Below are 18,099 nucleotides of genomic sequence, written 5' to 3'. Positions count from 1 at the left end.
AGGCAGTTTTAGAAGCACAGTGAACTTTGATTACCCAATGTTCACCTGGATCATCTGAAATAAATACTGAAAAAGTACAATACGTTTTGATGCAAAATTGTGTTGAAATATACACAGAAGGGAAGACAGAGTCTAATACATTTTTACAGTTCCCAATGACTGTGAAAAAACTGTGGAAAGTGGGAGTAACAATCAAATAATTGTTCGAACAAATTAATAACTTCCTCTTGAAATAATGTCTTTAGCACCTTGAGCAGTGTGGACTCTTTGATAAGTTCCAGGAAATACTTTGTATTTCAGTAATACATAGTTGTTTCAAATATAGTAGAGTGCAAGAATTACTATAGTCTAGGGAAAATAATGTTTTGGGGGATAAAAAGCAACCATTGTCAAAGTAGTACAAACCCTACAGCTCTTCTACAGAGATGACAATACTATAAAGTATTTGAGATCAACCACAGTGCAATGTGGTAAGTGGCATTCGATTTCCAGTCTGTTATCTTAAACAGTTTTAAAAGTCAACTAAACCCTAGAGCCCACAAGGACATACTGAAGCATACCAGGGCTACCCTAACTAGGACATTTATCTATCTGTTGTTTACGCAGTCAAGGTCCTCACCTGGGACAGACGGCACACGCAGTTATTACGCCATTTAAAGCTGGCGAGCTACTTTACCATACCAGCTGTCACAATTATGACTCATGGATTCCAGCAGTCCCCCAAAATAAAGCTATGTTATTATCAACCATCTACCCATGCTCTTCACCCAGATTATCAAGTTTTCACACAGCTGAAGAGATGGTTAGACTGTTGGCATGTTTTCTTATTTGCTCGACTTGCCTAGCTCCTTATTAATGGATGTAGTGTGGGCACCTCACTCCTTATTCTAAAGACAACAAAAGTATCCAATAAATCTTATTTTATATAAAATAGAAAAATAAAGCTCAGGAATTAGTTGAAATATCTGGTGATTATGTAACTCTTGCCTACTCATCAGACATTTATTGTTCAATGTACAATAAGGTAATCACTCTAAGGCATAAGGGTGCATATACTTCATACTGTCTCTTCTATCAATCAATAGAAACAAGCCCATCAATAATTTGCTGTCTGCCAGATCTTGAAAATAATATCCCCTTTCCTTGAGGATGTAAAAATACAGTAAAAAAGCTCGTGCCTTTGTATTGTGAGCTCCAGAAGCAAACCAAACCAAAATCCCTGGACAATTAGCTGGACAATTTTTCCTCAGTGGCAGTTGTTGATACAGTTCTGACAGGAGCGTTCATAACACAACTAAGAACGTGTCCTCAAAGGCAAAACTTGGCAGTTTCCAAAGTTGGTAAGACCAATGCTGAGCCTGGAGGGTGGGGGGAGGGGCGGGAAAGGTGGTGACGGCAGCTTTTCAAATGCTCGTTAACCGAAATGTATTTTATTTTATGCCTAAAAACTTGGATCCGTCCATTTCTGCCTTTGTCATACTAGTTCTCCGTGACTGCAAATCACAATGTAGATCCAGCCAGCGCAGGGCTCTAGCGACTCCCCAGTCTGAAGAATGCACACCCATCCTGATGTTTCGCCTGCAAACTAGCAAGGGGGTTAGGCTCGTCCAGGCCTGCTACAGGAGCAAGAACCAGCTCAGCTGGGTGGAAAGATGCCTGTGCGCCCCCTTCAGTCCCCAGCAAGTGCAATAGTCCCAAGCCTCACCAGACTCCAGTGGCCAGACTCTGCATTCTGGACTCTGAACCACTTACATTCGGGACAGAACTTCCCCAAATGTTAAATAAGAGAAACAGGGGAAAAGCCCCCAGTTCCAGAATGGGGTCCGTTTCCTCCAGGATCCAGCCCCCAGCTCTGCGCCCCGGATTTCTGAACACACAGCATACCAGAGAAGGCCAGCCTGACCGTTCACACAATCCTTTCCCGTTGGCTCTGCCGTGGCGGGCGCACGCCGCTAACTCTGCAGCCACGTCCAGGGGCCCGCGCCCCGCGCTCTGGCTAACAAAGCAGCTACCGCAGGGGACGGCGGGGGCGGAGCTGCGGACCCCCCCTTCACCAGCAAGCCCTGCAAGAGGAGCCTACTGCCTGCCTACCACGGCCCCTGGTGGGGGAAAGCCCCCAAGTGACAAGCAAACTTTCTTTGAATGGCGCCTAGAGTAAATTCTCCCAAAGAAAGGAGGATGGGACTGGGGAGAGGCAAGGGCGCAATGCCCTGGTTTGGCTCCAGACGGATGGACCCTATGTACCCTCCCCACCAACTCCCCCCCCTCCGCAGCTGCTAGGGAATGAGGTCATCCCCTCATCACTTAAATCTCTCTCTGCCAGCCTCATTTTCCTGCCCTTCCACAACAGGTTTGATCCCCGTACAAGTGGGGCTCCGAATAAGTGAGGGATGGGGTCAGAAAAGGTTGTAAGAGAGGGAGGGATCATCCAAGGCAGCAGAGTATCTCCAGTCCCGACCCCCTTAAGATGAAGCAAAATTCCCATCTGGAACTGTTTTCAGTGGTTCCTGCTCTAATCCAGCAAGGGGAGGGAGGGCGCTCTGCGAAACGACCCTCCACCGGTAGAAACTGCATTTCGAAGTTGCTCGACTTCCCCGCTCCCCACCCCATCATTCTCTTCTAAAGCCCTCCCACCCCCAGCTCGCCTACCACCCCACACCCTCCGCTCCCTTTAATTCATACATTTCTATCAGCCGAGGGGCCGACTTCCCCCCGCGCCTACCTCGGATCTCAGGGCCTTGCCCCTGCTGCTAACTCCCAGTCCCGCGGGCTCAGTGGGCTGTGGCCACCGGCAGGTACCGGCAATATATACCCAGCAGCGCTGCTCCGCTCCGTGACTCAGTGAGTCTCTGAAAAGCGGCTGCCTGTGGTCCTTCAAAATAAGAGTCCTCAAAGGAGGCGTGGCGCAAGCCGCAACTAGCGGCCCCCAGGTTAGCGGAGGCTTCCCGCCCCCTCCTTCGGGCCGCGCTCCGCCCTTTGCATCCTTCTGCTGCCTCTGCTTGGGGCAGCAAGCGAGGAATCGGGCTTTCTCGGAACTTTTGGGAAGAACTGATAATGGGAACGTTTTTAACTTTTTTTTTTTCTAGGCCAGTGGAGATGTTGGCTGCAAGGCAGGATGATTTCCGCCTAGTTTTTTATTGTGTTTTTCCTTTATAGACTAAGAAGAAATGTCCAATGACTCTGACTCTAGGCCAACATTCTTGGGGCCTGGAATGGAAGCCCGTGGTGGAATGGTAGCAGCCCTGAAGGCCTGAAACTGCGGGTCTGAGGCTTGGGGTGGGGGAGGGTCCAGTTCCTGCGGGCTACTCACATTTACCTGGGGTGCTACGGATTTGCAGGTACATGCAAAGAGCGCAGCATTTAAATAAGAAAGTGCAAATAACCTTGCAGTACACTCCTATTTTAAAGTAAGAAGATAATTTCTAGATTTCCATTAATTAGCTTACTCTGTTCTGACTGTAAATGAGTGAGTAAATTTAGGAGCCCTTAGGGTAAGAAGTGTAACTCATTCTGATTTAGCAATATTTTAGCAACGTGGTCCCTATCTTGTCTTTTTCTTCTGTCATAAACTACAAGAGGCTCTGAGTCACTTGTTTTAAGCCACTACTACCTGGGGATGTCTGCAGAGTATTTTAAAGTAGGAAATGAACGTTTTGAATCCTGAATTAACTTCCAGTGTAAAAATTGTGATTTATTGTGGGCCTAACCCTAAAGCCAGACCAGCAATTCTTTCTTGCACCAGCTCAGCTAAGGACATCTTCGCTCTGTGCATAATCCTCAAATGGTTAGGTTAGCACACTACCAGTTATTTCTGTCCTGTTACTACTGGAGTGTATCGTCCTTGACCACTGAGACCAGATTTCTTTCACACACAATAAACTGTCAATAAAATCAAAGAATGAATGTTAATATCTAACATTTACTGAATATCTGTTGTGCCAAGGCCCTTTCAAGTAAATGCCAATAATGCCAACTAGATTTGAATAGCCAGTGGACCACATGTTTAAATTATCTAGTTAATTTTATCCCTATCTTCATTAATACTGAACAATAGGGTTTCTAGGTTCACAGCCCTGAGCCAGATACTCTCTCTGAAATATCTTTATTGGTAAATTTAAAATGATGTCTGTAAAATATTCAAATAAACCCAAAGTGGATGTTTCCCTGTAACTCTACCAGAGATAAACATTGTTAACAGCCTACAGTCTTTGCTTCCAGACTTTCATGTGTGTATTTAAACACATAATAAAACAGAGATTAGATCATCATTTACATATGATTCTGTAACCTACTTTTTTTTTTTTTAACCTATAATACGCTGTAGTCATCTTTCTAGGCATAACACCAGGCACTATCATCTTTTCAATTTTTGAGAGGACAAGCAGGTAAAAAACTCAGTATTTCATCATTAAATTTTGCCTTTCTTTGACTTTTTAGTTTGCTCATTCCCCTGTCAAATGGCCATTAGGGCAGCAGCAATGACATCACTTGGCGCATCATGGGATTTTCTTGCAGGCTGCAGTGTGACAGCGAAGCAAGAATTCTAAAATGAGAGTTAGGATTTAGGAACCTGTGCCCTTAACTGTGGAACTCTGGGGTTTTCTTATTTCCACAATGGGATTAATTTGATGAATTTTAAAGTTTCGGTTCTTAAATTTTGTGATTTTATGATTCTGTATTCCATTCTCAACATGAACACAGAAGGAATAAATTAGACAAGCATGGGTTCCTACCACTGTACATGTTTACCCACCGTGGGAGGGTGCGTAGGGTGGAACAGATGGCTTGATTATCTGCAAGAAAACATCCAATTCCTTCACTCTCAAGAGGGAGCAAAAGAAGGATGACCCCTTAGATCTGTCATCTGCTTTATTCCTTCTATAGAAGCCCCAAAAGCAGCATTCGCGTGGACCAGTTTTCCTTTCTCCGAGCTGGTACAAAACACTGACTACGTTAATGCTTTCAACTTTTAAGGTTTTTATGCATGAAGTGTGGGAGGCGTGGATAAATCTTAGCTATGGCTTTGGCGAGTTCCAGAATTGTGAAAACTACTATCAGTAGAAGCACTGATAGGAATTTCTGCCAAGCCTGAAAAAGAACACTTCATCCTCTTGTACTCACTGAGGATTCTGATCAACAACCTTCTCTTTAGACTGTTTCTCCCTTAGCTGAAACTTAAGAGTTTTATGGTTTTAAGGGAAGATGAAAGGGGCGGAGAACAAACATGCGATCGACTTTTACTTGACCAGGGGCTGCACTCTTGGGATCCCCTCTGGCTTCCCTGGGAGCATTTGGCATTTAGGACTTAAAGTGTTTTGTTTTAGGACTTTTGAGTCTAGCTTCACTTTTAGCATGCTTTTGGCTCACCGATCTATGGCTTCCAATGTATAAATGTAATTGGAGATGAAATAGCTTGCTCAAGGTTCGGTTGTTTGGAGAGAAATGTGGAATGGGTGAAGGCAATCCTTCAAGCCATTCCTTTACGTGTTCTTTTCATATTTTCTCAAGTGAAGAAGGTGAAACACAGGTGGTTAAAAAACTAAAAAGAACAACAAGACAACTAAAAACAAATGGTGTTCACTGAACCAACAAGATCTTGGCACTGCAGCCAAACCATAGATGATAGGAGATCTACAGATATAACTGCTGACAGGTACTACACAGCACTTACCTCACATATGCTCAGCAGAGGCAACAATACTTTGTAAATGGGTTAGCAAAGCAATATCCTCTCACCAAATGTCCATTCAAAAAACTACCACCACAACTCTAAATGATTCGATCATGCCTGTCTAACTTATAAGTTAAGGCCAAATTCTGTATTTTCATTCCTTTTATAAATATGTAGCAATAAAAGAATGTTAGTATATCTTTAGGCATTTTGCTTAAAATAACATTTTAATGAAAATTACCAAAAACTCGAGATTTTCGTAACTTTTGGGTTTGGGGTTGGCACATTTCCTATAAGGCGGCTTGTGTTATATATTCTCTCAGAGTGATCAGGGGTGTGTACAATATGTTCTGATATCAATTCAGCATAAGGGAATCCTTCCATTCATTTCTGGTGCTTTGATATGATATTAAAAACCTTGTTGGTGTAGCTCTTGCTATATATTTAAAAGGTACAAACTCTTGGCGGCTGGATGGACCACTTCTTCTCGTATAGATACTACTTTTTTGCAAGGGTTCCCAACCCCAGTCCGCCAGCAAGAACAAGACTAGGAAAATAGTAGAGCAATTACAGATTTCATCTGATGTTGGTTCCAATTAGTATTACCGGGAAAACGTTTCTGAGAGTTGAATGTTTACTATCAACTTTTTATTCTATTCATTTTTAAAATGAGCCCCTTTAAAAAATCTTGGACCACTCTGAATGTGGACCTTTCTAATTAATTGCAGCATTTTCTATGAAACACATTTGTTTCCATATCAACAACTACCAAATTATTTTAACAAAAGTAAGAAATCTTTAAAAAATGAAAATGTGTGTCTTCTCAAAAGGCTAAACACTGTGCATTATGTGATTATGAATACAGACTATTAGGGGAGGAGGTTCAGGGCAAACCTCCAAGGGCAATTCACAGTTTCAACATAAAAACAAATTAATGTATTCCACTGGCCAAGATAACTTTCTGGCTCTTTGGTTTGTACATAGTTTTTTATTAAGAGCAGAGAGAAAGGACAGGGGGAAAGAAACGGGACCGTCTGTACTTGTGTTAAATGTGACTAGAACCCAAAGGACATAAAACAGTACATGAGAGGGAACATGACAACCAGAAGGTCTGCAGTCGTGGAATGTAGAAAAGATCATGAACTTGCAAACAACAGAACAGACTGCGCTTGCGAGAGCAAAGTAAGCCTTGAGCCTCTGCGCGACTCCAGAGGAATCACGGAATCGGAGCTAGCAGGGGCCTGCGGAGATCAGCTAGTAGGACGGTATCCTGAAGAGGGCATGGGCTTTGCAGCCACACAGACGGGGTCAATCAAAGGCTGTTGTCATGACCTCAAACTCACAGAGCTTCTGTTTTCTCACCTGGAAAATGGAGGTCAAGGAATTTACCTGGGATTACCGTTGAGAAGCCGAAGTGAGAGGTGCCTGTGTAGTGCCTCGTGTGGTGTTTGTGGAGAAGGTGGAGGCTGGTTTATCCCCTTTTTAACGCGTACATTTACAGCCTTATAGTATCTCAGGAAAGTATTTTACACAATACGGTATTTAGTTAGGAACAGAGTAAAAAATAGTAATCCGAACTTTACTTTGTGCTGACACTATGCCAGTTACTTCACGTGCATTCTCACATTTTATCTTCCTCGACAACCCATGGGGAAGTATGGTTGTTACTGCCATGCCCCCCTTCATGGAGGAGGAAGACGGGCTCAGAGAGGTTAGGCGATTTATCCAAGGACACAGAGCGGGTAAGTGGAGGAACAATAACATAAATTGTTAACTCCAGAACCCAAACTCCAAAGAATATAAATTTGGACTGAAAAACATATATTTATGGTAAGTCCATTAACAATCTCAGGACACTAAGATATCCGTCAATAAATCAGTAATTTATTATTGCAAAGTTTTATTTCTACACAGTGTTTGTTTGACCTGAAATAGTTAAGGCAGTTTCTAAACATGTCCTGCTTCATCCACAGCAGAATCTGACTCATTACTGAGTATCCTTTTCCAAATCAAATGAGCTATGCTGGCTCTGATGGAATCACTCACAGATTCCACGTGGATTACTGAAAACGCAGAGTTAAAAGGAGGAATTTGCCTTTTATGCAACTCTCCTGAGTAAATGGGGAAATACTGTTATCAGTTGACTGGTTAGTTTAGCTTCGTCCCGCATAAGAAAAACCTTAAGCTGTGTCTTACAAATATAGTGACTGATAATAGATAAATATGACATCATCAGATTAGGATTGCACATTTTCAACATTTTAGATTAATCTCACTGGCAATTCATGAGGTTATGGGTGAGGTGACAGAACTTCGTCAGTGGATTCTCTTGATACTACTGCCTCTGGTGACACCAAAATAAGGAGTCTTGTGTTCCCTTCGTATAGACAGCTCTGGATGCTTCCAAAACACACAGATCGGCCATCATTCCATGTTGTGCCCAGAAATACAGGAAGTGAAACTACCTCGGTAATGGAGCTGCCATGGGTTTGCAATGCCTTTCTCAGAATGATGATTTACATGCAGAGGAAATGGCGGACTCCAACAGGATACAGACAGGAGACCGCGTCTACCAGGAAGAGGGATTTGGGCCTATTTTCCCTAATTCTGCAATCTCCCCTCTACCAAATCCTTTACATCCTAAACCTGAGCATACATTCCCTTGAATTAATAAACTAATCCTCTGGTTCAAATTAATAGGATTATGTTCTCTAAAGTACTTAATTTTCCTCATTAGGGAAATACACAGGGATTTGCTTGGTTGCAGCGATGAAAAGTTTGCTAGCAGAGATATCTACCTACTAAGAATTGTGGAGATTATTTTGTAGTATATGTCTTTGACACGATAAAATGTGCAAACCGAGACCCTAGTATGGAAAGAGAATGAGACAATATTCTAATTAAATTTTCTTTTAAAACAGAAACGTAATAGATGCATTTCACAATGGAAAATTCCCTGAATGTAGATCCTAAAACTCATAAGAGGAAATATTTGGTAACAGTAATTATAAGAATTAATTTATCTGATATACAGTTTATATGATTGACAGTTAAAACAACTGACCTAATTATATTGATACTGCCTGTGATGGGCCCATTAAATAAGTTAGATCATGTCACCATAGACACAATGAAATACTAGATTTCAAGAGATAAAAATCAAGATTTTTATGCATGAGTTCATTAGACGCGAATGAGAGTCCTATTGTCCCAAAGAATTGAGATCATTATTCTTATATCAGCATATCATATTTGTGTGTCTGTTTTTAGTAACCTAAGACAAAGTTAAATGATTTGGAGGCAATTTGGCCACTTGATTGGGATGATAATCAAGTGACTTTTCGAATTAAACTTTGGTTCAATCCGCTATATTCAGAGAAGCCAGTGCCCTATAAATGTTTTTAAATGGCCATGTCTTTCATTATATGTAATGAGTTTTAATGACACATGGCCCATGAACAAAGTTCAGAGAGAAGAGTACACTGAGGGAAATGGGAGCTTAGAGCACCAGTTTAAAAAGTGTAATTTCTGTGCAAAGCTGATAAAGTTAAGATTGAGAAAGTAAAGTCTTTAATTCAAGAAAGACAGTAATCAGAAAGACTAAATTCAGTCTTGCTTCCTGAAAACCAAACCCTCTGCAAATTGTTATCTCGATTTTGAAAAAGCTTCATTAGAGATTAATTTATTAGCAACAGGTATATACACGTTTTAGCGCCATGTTTGCGTTTAGTTCATTAGCTTATAGGTGGTAACATTATTCTGTCTGCGCTTGTGGGTGGCACAAGGAGAAGCGTGACATAACTTTGGTGTCATTGTTCCCTTGTTTGTTTGCCCAGTGTATGACACTTAACGAAACCTTGTGTCCTGGCAATGGATAAACTGGTCTGACAAAAATTATCCTCTCAAGTGGCCTCCATTTTGGAGAACAAAGGCACAGTCTTTCGGGCATCACAGAGGAATTAATTTTGCATTCAGTTACCTGCCCCAGAGTCATCACAATATGGCCAAAAGACCCTGCATGAACAGCCCTAGCAGAGCATGCGGGGGTGGTGGGGGGGGGTGCAGCCCACCCACTTTTCAAGGCCATGTGGTGTTACTTAAGGAGAAGGGGACTGCTCATCCTTGAACCATCTGTTGCTCAGAGAGAAGCAACAAGAAAAACAGAAGAAGTTAAAAGGGGGCAGCAATGTTCTTTATTACAATGAGGTTTGTAAAAATAGATGAGGCCATTTGTGATTTATGCAGCGCCCGTGTCCATAATCTCAGGAGGGGCCAATTTATCCACTAGGCACTGTAGATACAGTGGCTAGGGCTCACAACACTTTTGGCAGCCCAGAAAAAACTTTTTTATTTTAAATATTTTTATACTCAGAAGGAAAAAATGAATGTCAATATTATAATGACGACTGTATAATAATGAATCTAACCTGGATTATATTCATCTCTATGCCAATGCAGTTATAAAATATAATTCTAACTTTTTTTTAAATGGAGAATGGGACGCACAAAGGCAAAAATGCCGAGGGCCCACGAAGGTCATAATGCAGCTCTAATCTTAGGTAGCTGATGTTTGTCTGAACCTTGACACTTTCCTTTCATGAGCTATAAAGACCAACTCTACCACTTAGTCTCTATTCACAGTGTCTTCTGTGTGAACCTAAATCAGTAGGTGTCACAAGGTTTTAAAAGAAGAAAACACAGTCTCACGTTCTCAAGCTCTTTATAATCTAAGCGAGGAGACAAAATCAGCTGTTAACAACAGGTGCTTTGCAGTTGTTCATTCACTTGGACGTTTCTTTTACGAGTTAATTACTCATAACTCCCCTGTGAACCAACTGCACATCTGGGAAAATAAAACTGCCCACTGAACGTGAATTACTGGAGCGTAGGTGAAGCACAATAGTTAATTCATTTGGATACCCTTAAAAGGCTTAACAAAAATCCCTCAAGCGCTTAGAAGTCGGGCTGCGTCTGAAGAACGAGTTAGCCTCAGGTTGAAGGCTACAACACGGCAGCACGTGAGGCCAAGTCAGCAAGCAGCTCCTAATCCCTCCTGGGTTACCCCCCATTTAGACAGCCGCTTTGCCCAGAGCTTCTGTTGATCCGGTGTCACTCAGCCTCCTCTGCAAAATGCTCTACCTTTCGCTTCTTAAGTTCCTAAGGAGTTCTTTTTCAATTTCAAGTTGTTTATGGTGAGAATAAGAGTTCTCTTGCTACCGAGAAAGCTCCGCTATTTGGTTAAACAACGGCTAAATTCAGTTCAGCGTTATCGCGTATCTATTCAGACTTACTTTCTGAAAACTGATTTTGTTCCCCCCAGCTTCACTGACCTATGATTTATAAATAATTGCATATATTTAAGGTATACAACATGGTGATTTAAAACTTTTTTAAAATTTGAGTTGTATAGTTGACACACATTAGTTTCAGCTGTACAACATAGTGATTCAACTTCTCTATACATTATGCTGTGCTCCCTACAAGTGTGGCTACCATCTGTCACCATACAGTGCTATTAAAATATCACTGACTATATTCCCTATGCTGTGCCTTTTATTCCTGTGACTTATTCATTCCATAATGGGAAGCCTGTATCTCACACTCCCCTTCACCCATTTTGCCCAGCCCCCATCCCCTTCCCCTCTGGAAACCATCAGTTTGTTCTCTGTATTTATGAGTCTGTTTCTGCTTTTTATTTGTTTTTGTTTTTTTAGATTCCACATATAAGCGAAATCGTATGGTATTTGTCTTTCTTTGCTGACTTAGTTCACTTAGCATAATACCGTCTAGGTCCATCCACGTGGTCACAAATGGCACAATTTCATCCTTTTTTATGGCAATATAATATTCCAGTGTGTGTGTGTGTGTGTGTGTGTGTGTGTGTGTGTGTGTACATTTGTTTTCCCTATCCAGTCCTTACCCATTTGTCTATTAAGGGGCACTTTGGTTGGTTCCTTATCTTGGCTATTATAAATAATATTGTAATAAACATATGGGGTGCATATATCTTTTTGAATTAGTGTTTTTGTTTCCCTGGGTAAAGACCCAGTAGTAGAATTATTGGATCATATGGTATTTCTATTTTTACTTTTTGAGGAGCCTCCATACTGTTTTCCACAGTGGCTGCTCCAATTTACATTTTCACCAACAGTGCATAAGGGATCCTTTTTCTCCACATCCTCACCACTTGTTATTTCTTGCCTTTTTGATTTGGGCCATTCTGACAGGCATAGGTGATATGTCACTATGGTTTTGATTTGCATTTCTCTCACTGAACATCTTGTCATGTGTCCATGGGCCCTGTGTCTTCCTTGGAAAAATTCAGGTCTTCTGCCTATGTTTTAATTGGATTGTTTATTTTGGTGCTGAGTTGTACACACTCTTTATGTATTTTGGATATTAGCCCCTTATTGGATTACAATACAGTGTTTTGGTTTTTTTTTTTAAAGATTTTATTTATTTATTCGACAGAGATAGAGATAGCCAGCGAGAGAGGGAACACAAGCAGGGGGAGTGGGAGAGGAAGAAGCAGGCTCATAGCGGAGGAGCCTGATGTGGGGCTCGATCCCATAATGCCAGGATCATGCCCTGAGCCGAAGGCAGACGCTTAACCGCTGTGCCACCCAGGTGCCCCCCTTGAACACTATTTATTTATTTTTTTAAAAAAGATTTTATTTATTTATTTGACAGAGAGAGACAGCCAGCGAGAGAGGGAACACAAGCAGGGGGAGTGGGAGAGGAAGAAGCAGGCTCATAGCGGAAGAGCCTGATGTGAGGCTCGATTCCGTAACGCCGGGATCACGCCCTGAGCCGAAGGCAGACGCTTAACCACTGTGCCACCCAGGCGCCCCTACAATACAGTGTTTTGACGTAAGCATACCTTGTATAATGATTACCACACTCAAACTAACGAACATATCCATCACTTCAGTTACTGTTTGTGTGTATGTGTGTGTGTGGGGGGGGGTGAGACCACTTAAGATCTATCATTTTAACAAACATCAAGTATACCAGACTTTTAATAGAACAAATTAACTCATCAGGTCCTAAGTCCTCGGAAATGAGGCATTTAGGCAAAAGTCCCTTAGTCTCATGTTTTCTTCATCTGTTCACTGAAGAGGCTGAACTGCATGACCACTAATGTTCTCTTCAGCCAGATGGTTCTAAGATCAGGCCTAAGTTCAACCCACCCTGACCTGGTGGTGTAGGACTTTTGTGGCAACTCTTCAAATGGGTATTGGGGTATCACACAGAGCAGTGGTTTTCAATGATAATCCACTGAGAAGTGAGAAAAAATACTAAAACCTCTCTTTATATTTATATTCATCTTATCCTTTAAACTTTTCTATCTTTGTGTATATTTTATGTCATAACGCATGTACAAAGTTTATGTTTGTATATGTAAAATATAGATATATGCACATATTTGTATATATATATGTAACACATACACTCACACATATACACGTATACAAAATATCTTTCTAACAAGGATAAACGACCAAAAAAACATGGTATCTCATGGTTTTAAGCTAAGATAGAAAGGGATGGAGAACAAATTAGGTAATCAACTCAGTTCACCAGATGATGTCTGGCTGAGGGTCTGCTTTAGGACTTCCATTTACAGCTTTACCTTTAGCACCATATGGTTCATCGATATATGGCTTCAAATATGCAAATTTAATTTAAGATGAAGCCTTCTGGTCCATTTTACACTAATTTGGGGAGAGGTATAGAATGAGTCATAGTAATTCCTTCAAATATTCCTTCTATAACAGATTCAACTAAATATTCCAGGCAATTGAAGACTTGAGAAAGCCACAGCAGAGGACTGGAGCTCGCCGCACCTGGGCCCCACTCCCATTCTGTAAGTTACAGAACAGATTATTCCGGGTGTAGCTTTACGTCTGCTATTCTTGGAGTTTGGATGTTGTACATAAGCAGAGCATTTGACCTGCCAAATCTTTTTTCCTATTGATGTGGCAGGACCCATAACCCAAGAAATTGCAGAGACATTCAGTTCTGTTTAACAATTTAAACTGAGATCCTCAATATATAAGAACAGTATCATTAGATTCCTTCATTGATTTCCATTTCAAATTTTATATGTCTACTTCCTAAATTTTATTCATGCAGGTAATTTTTGGAGCTCTGTAATTATCATATTCAAACTGACAGATTGCCAAAGTTTGGAAGCCCAAAGTTTTATTTTCCGAATTAAAGTGGAAGTTCTTTCTCATACCTTTGAATATTTTTAAAAAATATTTCATTTCTTTATTTGAGAGAGAGAGAGAGAGCACGCGTGTAAGCATGACCGGGGAGGTGGGGGAGGCAAAGGGAGAAGCAGACTCCCCAGTGAGCAGGGAGCCTGATGCAGGGCTCGATCCCAGGACTCGGAGATCATGACCCCAGCCAAAGGCAGCCACTAAACCAACTGAACCACCAGGCGCCCCTTACCTTTGGATATTTTGAAGAGAGCTGTCACCTGCTGTGGCACTTTAAGTGTATACTCAAAAAGATTTCACTGAAGTCATATGATTTCATATTTAAGAGCTCAGGCTTTGGGTCTGAATCCCCACTTTGTCACTTGCTAGGTGGATATTTTTGGATAACTTATTCAATCTCTCTGTGCCTCAGTTTCATCCTCTGTAAAATGGAAATAATGCTACATACCTCATGGAGTTGCTGTGAGGGTTCACTGACCTGTTGTAAATTATGTGGCCCACTGCACGTGATATTGTTGCCAAGAGTTTAGCAATTTCTATTGTCATTACCGAGCAACATGGCCGCGTGTCCCCATCAAGGAGTTTATATTCCAAATAAGTAACTAGATGAAGCAAACTGTTAAGGTACCACCTTGACTAAGTCAAGAATATAGATTAAAGCTCTTTTAAACTCTTAGTCTATCAAAACAAGACTGATGGAAGTGCCACTTAAACTCACCACAGGAAAAGAGCAAGAACGGAAGGGCAATAAATAGAGACTTGATGGAAAACCAGCCATTAGGGACTTAAATACTATATTCCACAAACAAGTTGGCTCCACCATTGACTCACTCAGATCTTGCACAATTCACTTCGAGTCCTGTGTCTCAATCTTCAAATCTGCACTATAGGGAGTTGGATGAGTTTACAGCTAACATCTATAATTATTATACAGTTATTATAAATCATCACAGGAAATTCTATAAAGACAGATTACTTTGCTTCTCTGCTTTTTGACGCCTGGGTATATAAATAATTTGTGCATTGCTCTAAGTCTCAATTAATTTTTTCCTGTAAATAATTCAAATGAGCTGTTTTATGCAAAGTGCTTCCTAAACACTTGAAAGTCTTTATAATTATTTTCAGTAGCAGAGGGATCAAAAGTGAAGCACTGAAAGATGAAATGAACTGCTCTGAGGGCAGAGATTAGAATTTGGAGCTCTCAATGCCAAGGCACTACCAGGTGCCATCAGGCGCTTTGAAAAGGAGATCCCTGTGTGGGAGGAACAGTGTCTTTTCCTCTTTCAAATGGAGCCCTGCTGGTGACACTTTTGAATCCTGGACTAACTCTGACAGCTTCTGATTACTTCGCATTAATCCGAGCTATTCTGGAGAGATCCCAGAGAAATGGCCCAGGAGCCTCTGCAGTTATACTGTATCTGCTTCTCTGACAGCTACAGCTGGCTTTGCTATGTTGCAAATAATTGACATTATCAAGTCAGTAAATAAAGCAGTTCTCCAAATCACCAACTTTGGTACAATATCATTATGCAAACTGAACTCTGATTTATATCTGGTATAGATAAACTCTGAAGCCTCAGTTCTTTCTTACCCTGGAAACTGCCTCTTAGTTTTTTTATCATTTTTTTAAAAGTGTTTATTATGAAAAGATACAACTAGTAAAAGCAACAAAAAAATGTATCCATAATCATAATACACTAGCATTCTTATTTTCTCCACAGTCTTTTCCAGTCTTCAAAGCATAGCTACACCAGGAGTGTATAATTTTATAAGCTAAATTTTTAGCATCATTATATTATCATTAATGTTTTTGTCTTCACAGCCTTACCATTACTAGTTTTAGAGGCTGCATAATATTTCATTAATTAAGACAAGGGGACCAACATTCTGTGTTCTTTGGCTCTTAAGTTTCTTTCTTTCTTTTGAAACTGTAAAGAATGCTGCAGTGGGGCACCCGGGTGGCTCAGCTGAGTGTCCGACTCCTAGTTTCAGCTCAGGTCATGATCTCAGGGCTGTGAGATCCAGCCCCGCGTGGGGCTCTGTGTTCAGAGAGGATCTGCTTGAGATTCTCTCTCTCTCTCTCTCTCTCTCCCCCTCTCCTTCTGCTCCTCCCCACCATGCTCTCTCTCTAAAATAAATAAATCTTTTAAAAAATGCTACAGCCAACATTTTCAGGCTTATATGTTTTTCCTCTGTTGAATTATTTCCCTAGGGCAAATACTGAAAAGTATAACTTTGGGGTCAAAGGCTGATTGTATAACTCCTGACATTTATTGCTGAATTGCTTCTTTTTCTTCTTCTTCTTCTCCTTCTTCTTCTTCTTTTTTTTTTAAGGAGCCCAATTCTTTGTTAGTGATGATAAACATTTTCTCCTGACGATAACATCTTCCTGAAGAGGGTTATTAAACGGGGTTTATATCTAAATTTAAAAGGAGTGGCTATTTTTGGAACCAGGTTGTACTGCACTCTAAGATCACCTTGATACAGTGGTCAATCTGTGTGCTGTGTTCTTCCCCATTTCTGCCCTCCAGTCAGCTCTATATGCAAACTCTTCTATTTCCTATTAATCGGTGTTCTGACACTTTCTGATTCAACTGAGGGCTGGCCAGTTATATATTTGGGGAGCAGAAGGGTAGGTTCATTCATTCACTTGCCTCCCTTAAAGTTGCCAACAGTTCCAAGTCAGTGACGATTTAATCAAATTCCGATACGAGATTAATGCCCTATACCTATTTCTGGCTAGGATAAATAGATTTCTTCGTTAATAGGAACAACTTCCCTCTATTGGTTTTGTAGCACAAAAAGGTGTTTCTAACTATGTTTAGGAATGTCCTGAAATAATTCTTCCAAATCTCAGTTCTTCTCCACCCACACTACGCAAGTGTCAAAATAAAATCACTGTCAATTCATATTATTGGTAACAAATATTATTTGCCACTATGGAGAGTTTGGGAGATGAGACTGAGAAGATTAAAATAGGCACTGAGACAGTCTCTCTGCATAATTGCCTCCTCTGACATCTTCAGTAACTGTCAACATATTTAATTAGACAATGTGCCTACTGGGTATTTAACTCGTGAAGAGCTAAGCTTCTTCTCAATGGATACAATTGTAACTCAGCATTCAGGGCATGTCGAAAATGGGATTCAAAATATTTTTTGTGTCTTCTTGGAAACTTTCATCATCTTTGGCTCAAAGTGTCATCAACCATACATAAAAGGAATACTACAGTGCTTCTAATGTACAATTTACATTTTTTTCATGTTTAACAAGAAATGCTTATTATTTCAGCTGCTCAAAGAGTTTCTAAACATCTCTTCAGACACATGTCTACAAAAAGCCACCAGAAGGGGAAAGATACACTTTGTGTTTCTCTCTGCTTAAAGAGGAGATACTATTTTCCCTCTATATCTTGTGTAAGTGAAACAAAAATCCTTTGACATTTTTCTTTGCTTATTTTTACTCTCCCAGATTGCCTTGAGTCTCTGACACACTTCTATTCTGAAATCCTTCAGCGCTGACTTCCTTATTTGGTTGCTGGAACTGCTCTTTGTCTTGTTCAAACATTCTGCTAAGCTTGCAGCCTCCCTTCACCGCCCCTTGCCCACTGCTCCCCCTTTCCTACACACACACACACACACACACACACACACACACACACACACACACAAGAGGCTGGCTTCAGCAGGTCACTGTGACTCAGCCTTCTCTGTTGTTCACTCGCCAATCACCCATCGGTTATGCCCATTTAAGGAGTACCTTTTGGAAATCATAAGAGACCAGAGAGCTTTTAGCTGTTTGGAAAGACTGCTCTGTTGCATACACTCGAAGTCAACGCAAAGCCTGTATTTCACACAACTGCCCTCCTCATATGGCAGGGTATGTGTTTAAAAAGAAACAAAAACCCAAAAAAACTCCAGGCTGCCTAATTTGTGATTATATTATTCCTCCATATTCTGGCTTTTAAATTTGGCTGATAGAGTGGTTCTGTTTTGTTTTTCACTTTCTCGAATCTCTATATAGTACATGCCAAATACTCCAATCTAATACTTTAAGAAATATAGAACATAGGCCCAAATGGATATGCTAATAACACGTAGAAAAGCTCTGGGTTCCTAAGTGAAGAACACACCCGTTTTTCAGTCACTGTTAATTCACTTTGCTCTCTGGAGTTGAAAACAGCCAGGCATTTGGAGTGTGGAA

At 40.9% G+C, this 18,099-nt stretch overlaps 1 protein-coding gene across 9 annotated transcripts in view; it reads right to left on the bottom strand.

The window, feature by feature from the left end:
* The window catches only part of PALLD (palladin, cytoskeletal associated protein), a 396,356-nt gene that overhangs the window by 81,786 nt on the left and 296,471 nt on the right, over positions 1–18,099 (bottom strand). The window contains exon 1 of one of the 9 annotated variants that reach the window (XM_087866574.1): positions 2,723–2,857. The exons of 7 other annotated variants lie outside the window; for them this stretch is intronic. The gene's annotated coding sequence lies outside the window, so the exon portion shown is untranslated. Of the gene's footprint in view, positions 1–2,722; positions 2,858–18,099 lie in introns of those variants that run through there. One more of the 9 variants, XM_045798685.2, reaches the window with a different exon arrangement.

The sequence above is a fragment of the Ursus americanus genome, chromosome 13 (genome assembly GCF_024610735.1).
Source record: "Ursus americanus isolate L20-20 chromosome 13, mUrsAme1.1.p, whole genome shotgun sequence".
Lineage (NCBI taxonomy): Eukaryota > Metazoa > Chordata > Mammalia > Carnivora > Ursidae > Ursus > Ursus americanus.
The sequence above is the reverse complement of the archived record's forward strand: the minus strand, read 5'-3'. Positions and strand labels throughout refer to the sequence as shown.